Source organism: Astyanax mexicanus, chromosome 16, assembly GCF_023375975.1.
Source record: "Astyanax mexicanus isolate ESR-SI-001 chromosome 16, AstMex3_surface, whole genome shotgun sequence".
Lineage (NCBI taxonomy): Eukaryota > Metazoa > Chordata > Actinopteri > Characiformes > Acestrorhamphidae > Astyanax > Astyanax mexicanus.
In genome coordinates this window covers 34,709,265-34,716,556 of record NC_064423.1, presented here as the reverse complement: position 1 = coordinate 34,716,556, position 7,292 = coordinate 34,709,265, and positions in this window count along the sequence as shown.

Sequence of the window (7,292 nt, the reverse complement as noted above, 5' to 3'; positions counted from 1 at the left end):
ACAACATTTCTCCAAAATTCCAAATAAAAACATTTAGTAATTTAGAGCATTTATTCACAGAAAATGAGAAATGGATGAAATAACAAAAAAAGATGCAGAGCTTTCAGATCTCAAATAATGCAAAGAAAACAAGTTCATATTCATAAAGCTTTAACAGTTCAGAAATCAATATTTGATGAAATAACCCTGGTTTCTGTTCACAGTTTTCATGCATTTTGGCATGTTCTCCTCCACCAGTCTTACACACTGCTTTTGGATCATTTATGCCTATTTATAATCTATCTAGCCAGTGCCCCTCCAAAAAATACCCCTCCCATTTTTTTTTAGCATTTTTCAAATTTGAGCTGAAGGTGGAGTCAGTTGTGATATAATCAATGGCTGAGGCTACTGTCTATTCGTAAATACACCAATAATTCACTAAAAACACCCTCACTCCAATATACACGCCATTAAAATTAATCTGTTCAATTCCACCTGAAAAGCTCTGCGTATTATGTGTTATTTTAACTAGCAAATTGATAAATCCAGAGTAAAACTTAACTGTAGTGACTCAATGTTTAGCTCAGTGTTCACATGAAATTAAATAAAAATTAAAACACTGATTTAAAACACTACAACAATCAACATCAACAATAATTAATTCAGCCTTCATTTAGATTATTATGTGCTGGTGGGAACCTGATGTCTTCTTTTTCCTCCAGAATTAAGCTCACTAAGCGTTTGTCGTTTCTAGAGCTGTGAGTTGCAGTCAATACAGCCCACATTTTTACTCCACATCTGGATCCTTTTACCATGACAGCCCTTATGTCTACATGCATGCTGCACATATACATTTCCCTACGTGCATAGGTGAGAGAAGGAAAATCCTGTGTCTGTCCATATCTTGACTTATCAGAGGCCCAAGTTGCTGTGGTATCTGTACTCAGAGCTGACTCTCATATTTGTAATGACTCTCAATTGTAATGAATGTCAGTGTTAAGATACCTTACTGTATACTGTACGCAGCAAAAAGGCAAGTGTTAAATTAACTCCCACAGAGTTGATTTTAACTCTTTTTCAGGGTTTATATAGGTCCACACACTCTTTGGAGTTAAATCAACACTTTCAAAATAGTTAAACATTTAACCCCTTGCCAGAGTTCCTTTTTAACTCACATTTGTATTTCTTTAACTTCCTAAATTGTTACACTAACACTGGAAAAAGTTAAAAAAATTATAAATGAAAAGAAGATTAGTCAATTAATATGACTTTTTATTATTTAATTATTATTCAGGACAGGTTAGCATGTAATTTTCCATTGTATTTCTTAGTGCATTACCAACACTTTATCACAATTTACTGTACAAAGGATGGTAACTTGCTCTTATAGCCTATAATATATTGGCTAGACAAACAACCAATAAACAAAATATAACACAATACCCAATGGAAGGTAGCCCCGGTGGGCAAGATTTCACACTGATGGTAAGTTAGGATCTGGGGGACACACCCATTATGCAAATAATGTGTTTAACTGGGCGGAGTTTAATTAAATCTGGAGTTGTGGAGTTGGCCTGTATTTATTGTGTTTAGTGGGATTAACACTGAAATATTCAACTCTGTGAAATAACTCCAACACTGAACACCATTTAAATCTGACAGAGTTAAAATTACACTTTAAGAGTGAAAATCAACTCTCAACAGTTTAACTCTGAAACTTCAACTCTCCTGTCTCCTGAACATATATGTTCATGTATACTGTTTTTCTTAATCAGTGCAGGTCATTTTCCAAGGCCACTTCTCAGAACTGTAGAGTGAGCATGCTTCACATCACAAACGTATGTTAGCTTTAGAGTTTAACCTTTGGAATGAAGCTCTAAGGCTGAAGTTCTGGTTGTAGACCATGTAGCTGATACTACATACATGTAGCTTATACTGGTGAAAGGCATACTTTTAAGAAGTGACATTTGGAGGCTGTGGAAGATGTAAGTCTGTATGTGAGTCTGCTATGCTGTCACACTTCCTGATGTTCAGCATTTCCTGTTTGTAAATTAATTGTAATTTGTTATGTATTATTATTATTATTATTATTATTTGTATGTATTATTTTTCTAATGGTAAGACACTGTATAAAATGAAGCGTTTAAAAGCTTCAGCATGGCCAGTTCACCTACCAGAGCACCTGATATGCCAATCAGACAGTCACAAGCAAGGATTAAACCCACAACCCCATACTCTTGAAGTTGAGTGACATCTGTAACACAAAGATGTAAAAATATATTCCCATTCATTACTCTGTAGGTAGAAGAACAGATACTAGGGCTTTAAATACTTCTGTATAAGTTGAAGTATAAACTCAAGCTTTTTACTCTTTAAGTAAAAGTACAAAAGTAATAGAAGATAAAAAACATCTTTAGATAGGGCCTAATGGAGGTCAATAGGAAATAATGGGATAGAGGAGTGAAGGAGGGGAAGAAGGAAATAAGGTTAGAAGTAGTTTAACCCATTCGAACCTGTATGTAAATTAAACCTCATGCATTCACTCTCAAATCTACAGTTTTGTAATTATTATCTTCCGTTTCACTGGCCCTAAAGCAGGGGTGTCCAAACTACGGGCCGCAAATGGCCCGCTGGCCATAGTTTGGACACCCCTGCTTTAGGGCCAGTGAAACTGAATTTCCTTTTATGGAGCGGCCCGCGAGGTATTTTAGAAATAGAATGAAAGTTGGCCCGCTGTTAAGCAGGTTTTTATAATGTGAGATTCAAAGTTTGAACTAGGTGTCAGAAACGAGCCAAAGAGTCTAAAAGTGGAGAGGGTGCGCATTTCTAGCGCAGAAAAACGGGCCAAAGAGTCTAAAAGCGGAGAGAGTGCGCATTTCTAGCGCAGAAAAACGGGCCAAAGAGTCTAAAAGCGGAGAGAGTGCGCATTTCTAGCGCAGAAAAACGGGCCAAAGAGTCTAAAAGCGGAGAGGGTGCGCATTTCTAGCGCAGAAAAACAGAGTCTAAAAGTTGCCGTAATTAAGGAGTTTAATATTAAGAGACATCATGAAATTAAACATCAATTTGAAAAATCTTAGTTTACACAACACTGTCAAAGATAAAGATAGTTAGTCAAGTAAAATGGTGTGTAAATGAAATAATCAGGAAAAAAACATTATTTAAAGTGGTATATTTCATTATTTGTTTTATTACAGAGTCTGTGGCCCGTGACTTCAAATATATTTCTCCTTCTGGCCCCCAACAAAAAAAGTTTGGACACCCCTGCCCTAAAGTAAAACCTTATGGATGCAACAAGATATTGCATTACAATTAATAGCTAAATAAGGAGTTCACTGCTTGGCACTCTTGTTTTTTCCTCTGTCTAAAGAGAAATTCTCAGTAAGAATACTGTATTAACCAGAAACATAAATCAATCAAACAACTTTACTATACTAACTTACAGACTGCAAAAGCAGGAAAGCTACACACAACAGGTGAAGAACAAATTGACAAAAGATATGGCATGTACCATCTATGTGTGTATTACATGTCAATATTTCTGGTTATGAAAATCAGTATGTGTATAGTACGTGTTCATGTGAAATGGCTTGTAGGTGGTATTGGAAGTTTTAAGTCAAGTTTGGTCATTGGTGGTACGTGGTCTGAAAAATGAGAACCACTGGTATAAACCAATAGGGTGTCGGAATGGTATATGTTTATACTTCTCTACATCCAATTACAATCAGATTCACTCTATCTGAATGGAAAGATTTATCTGGATACGTTTATTTTTTTTAATGATGAGAATCTGGAATGAAAACGAGCTGAAATGAAATCGGAGTAACTAGGTTATTTTTAAAATGTAAGGAGTAGAAAGTTCAGATAATTGTGTGCAAATGTACGGAGTAGAAGTAAAAAGTCTTTTACTCCAGTAAAGCATAGATAACCAACATTTCTTCTTCCTGTTTGATGGGGCATTTTTCTACTCATGTTGTTTTTGTATGTTTTGTTTACATGTTTACAGGACTCATCAATTCCATGGAAATGGAAATAAATCATTAAATCAGTCGTTAGGTCATTGTGACTCTGCTGAATACAAGACTGTTCCACCGATTTCTGACAATGTCACAAATAACTAAGCGTAAAGTTTGTCGTGACCCGTACCATCAGAAGTACAGTGCTGATAACTGCAGGGAATTTCAGAAAACATCATTATTTCATTATTTCAGAGCCCATACTGAAGCATGTGCTGTTTTGACGGGTTCTTAGAATAGCTTGTGCATTAGGGATCTTCCACTGGGACTTTCGGCAACAATTCGTCACAGACAGCTTGAAAACATTCTGCCCTTATTTCTCCCACAACAGCAGAGATATACAGTATTTACCCCAAGGGTTCATTTTTTTTTGCATTGGAAATGCGACGTTTGGTGTTTTTTTGTGATTTGAGTGTTGATGTGTACTTAGAGGATAAAGCTAAAGCTGTGCACTGATTACTGCACTACACGTAGCCTGAATAGGCAGAGCCTGAATAGGCAGAGCTACAGAGTCACACATAAATACATGATAACAAGTTGTCCTTTTCCGTATCAGAAGAAAGCATCTTAATGAGAGATTAGATAAAAACACAAATGATCTGTGCTTTATCACTTTTTACTGCTGTATGCTTATTACCAAAGTAACAGGTCATAATGCCCCCATATACTCAGTTAGCAAAATCAGCATATTTTTCTTCTTAACCAGTCTTTCTTTCCGTCACCGTCTCTAAAGTCTGTGTTGAGAAATGTAAAGCTGTTCCTTTTCTGGGTGTAGTTGCTTCAAAATGTCAAGATGTACAATTTTAGGTTGCTGTCTCTTTGCTGTGAAGTTGCTTATATAGGATGTCATGGTATACATCTGGAAACACTTAAACATACTCTAGACACAGAGTCATCCATAGGAGGAGTCTACTAGAATATTGGTTACATACATTAGTGAAGAAAAATGAAGAGAAAAATACTAAAGCTAAGCTAAAAAATTTACGTCACCAGCTAGCAATCTTTGGTAAGTGGAATGTTTTATGAATGTTACATTTATCATTCATAAAAGGTTCACTCTGTTAAGTTTTGTGGATTTTCTTAGAAAGTTTAAATTTAAAGTTTTAAACGTTCTGGTAACATCACTGCAACGTCACTTGTGTCAGTGTTTTAATTTTAAGTTTTGGAAATGTAACTTTTAATATTTCCAGAGACAGAAAACCATACGTTGAGAAACAATTTGTGAAACAGTTGATATCAAGTTGATATCAAGATCACTGAAATTATTTCAGTGCACAGTGAATGTGGCTAAACCCCTAATTGAAAGGGATTAGTTTACCATTTTAATACAGGGCATCATTAGAATATATGAGACTCACATAAGATAAGAAATCTCTATGATAAGTGAGGGAGATGGGAGTGGCTACTCCATTTACACACTGCTATCACCTTCCAAAATTGTGCGCAATAAATTGGCTGCTGTTGATGCTGCTCATGAGTACAATACATACATTATATAAACATATAAAACTAGCATACTAATATTTTCAAGTAAAGTCAAAAAGCTTTTACTGTCATTACATCTGAGTACAGTAACCATGGTGTAACATGGAACAACAAACAATAGAAAAACAAAGTGCAAGAGTGCAACATAAAACTAGAACATTACAATGAATACAATCAATACAAGATGAGACAATTAAATATACTGCATGTTTCCTTTGTATGAATCTTAGATAGAGCATCTATAGGAGATACATAATATGGAGGAAATAACATATAGCCTGAGACTACAGAGGAAAAAAAAAGTTTAACAATGGAGTCCAGCAATGTTAATATTTTAATATATTTGAGACCAACTGTAATTGTAAATATATTTTCTTTTTTTATTTATTCTAATTAAATTGTATGTGACTGTCAATGACAGTCTGTATGTATTTAATCGATATACAGTAAGTTAAAAAATATATATATACATATATATATCTGTATATATATATATATATATATATATATATATATATATACATATATACATATATACGTATATATATATACATATATACGTATATATGTATATATATACATATATATATATACACTATGTTTTGGCCCACAGTTGCATTTGTCATCTGCTCAATTCTTTCTTTCACTTTTAAAGGTCAGAATAATTGTTATCCTTTTTCTTCAATAATGTTATATGTATTGGTATTGTTATTACTATTGGATTTTTAAAAAGTATTTAGATAATAAAAAAGAAGATAAAAATGATAATAAAAGCGTAATTATTCAGAGGAGCAGGGCTTTTTTGAGACATTTATGAACCTAATGACCTTATTTTTCCAACATTATTTAAAGACCTTGGTATCAGTTATTATGTTTTGCTCTGAAATGGTAATAAACTGTGCAATAAAAGTGCAGATGTACAGGCCAGTAAGAAAAGAAGCTACTGTATGTTCTGTGAGTGCTGAAAGCTTTTCTGTCCACATGACAGATATCCTGTGTTTGAATGAACACAGTGTGAAGGACTGAGCAGTTACACGCCTCTTATCTAATATTAGATGCTCATAGATGGTACAATCACAGTGGTGAATAGTGGACCTTGCTCTGAGACTTTCCTCAGTGAACTGTTCAAAAGTCCCTTTAACAGCCTCTATTCATCACTCATTGATAGTAAACAGAGGGCCGATTGGCAGATTGGCCTGGTTTAGTGGACTGTGATGCTAATGTATGTAATATTTATCAGAAATGAGCGGCTGCAAGGCGTGTCGTGATTCTCTTTGCTATCTTTCACCCTGTCAACAGCCTATTTCCACGCCTTGAGCCTAATAACCTCAGAGTTTGGGGGTAAATCTACACTGCGCACTTTGAGCTGCAAAAGGTGTAGGTTTTGCACCCAAATCAAGCTGTGCTATAACCTAATAACTAACCAATCTTTGGTTATACTAAAGCGACAGTCTGTACATTTTGAGGATTTAGGGATTTAGAGACCTCTCCGGTGAAAATGTGTGATTGCACAGAGCCTGTGAAACAGCACTTTTAATGCAGGTCAATGTAAATAAACTGGTTTGAAAATATATTTTGTGTGAAAAGCTGTGTATTTCAGTATGTTTTGTTCATTTTGTTCATTTAGGAAATCAGACAAACCAAGTCTCCCTGAAGCTGCGGGAATCTCCCGCATTTCGGTAGTGGCTCCCTGATGCCCGCGAGTCACATATAATCTCCCGGAATTCAGAACGAGTGCCCCAAATGCACACACAGGCGACAGACTTTTTTTCTCTAATCGCGTGTGGGAAGGAGAGAGAGAAAACAGAAAGGGTT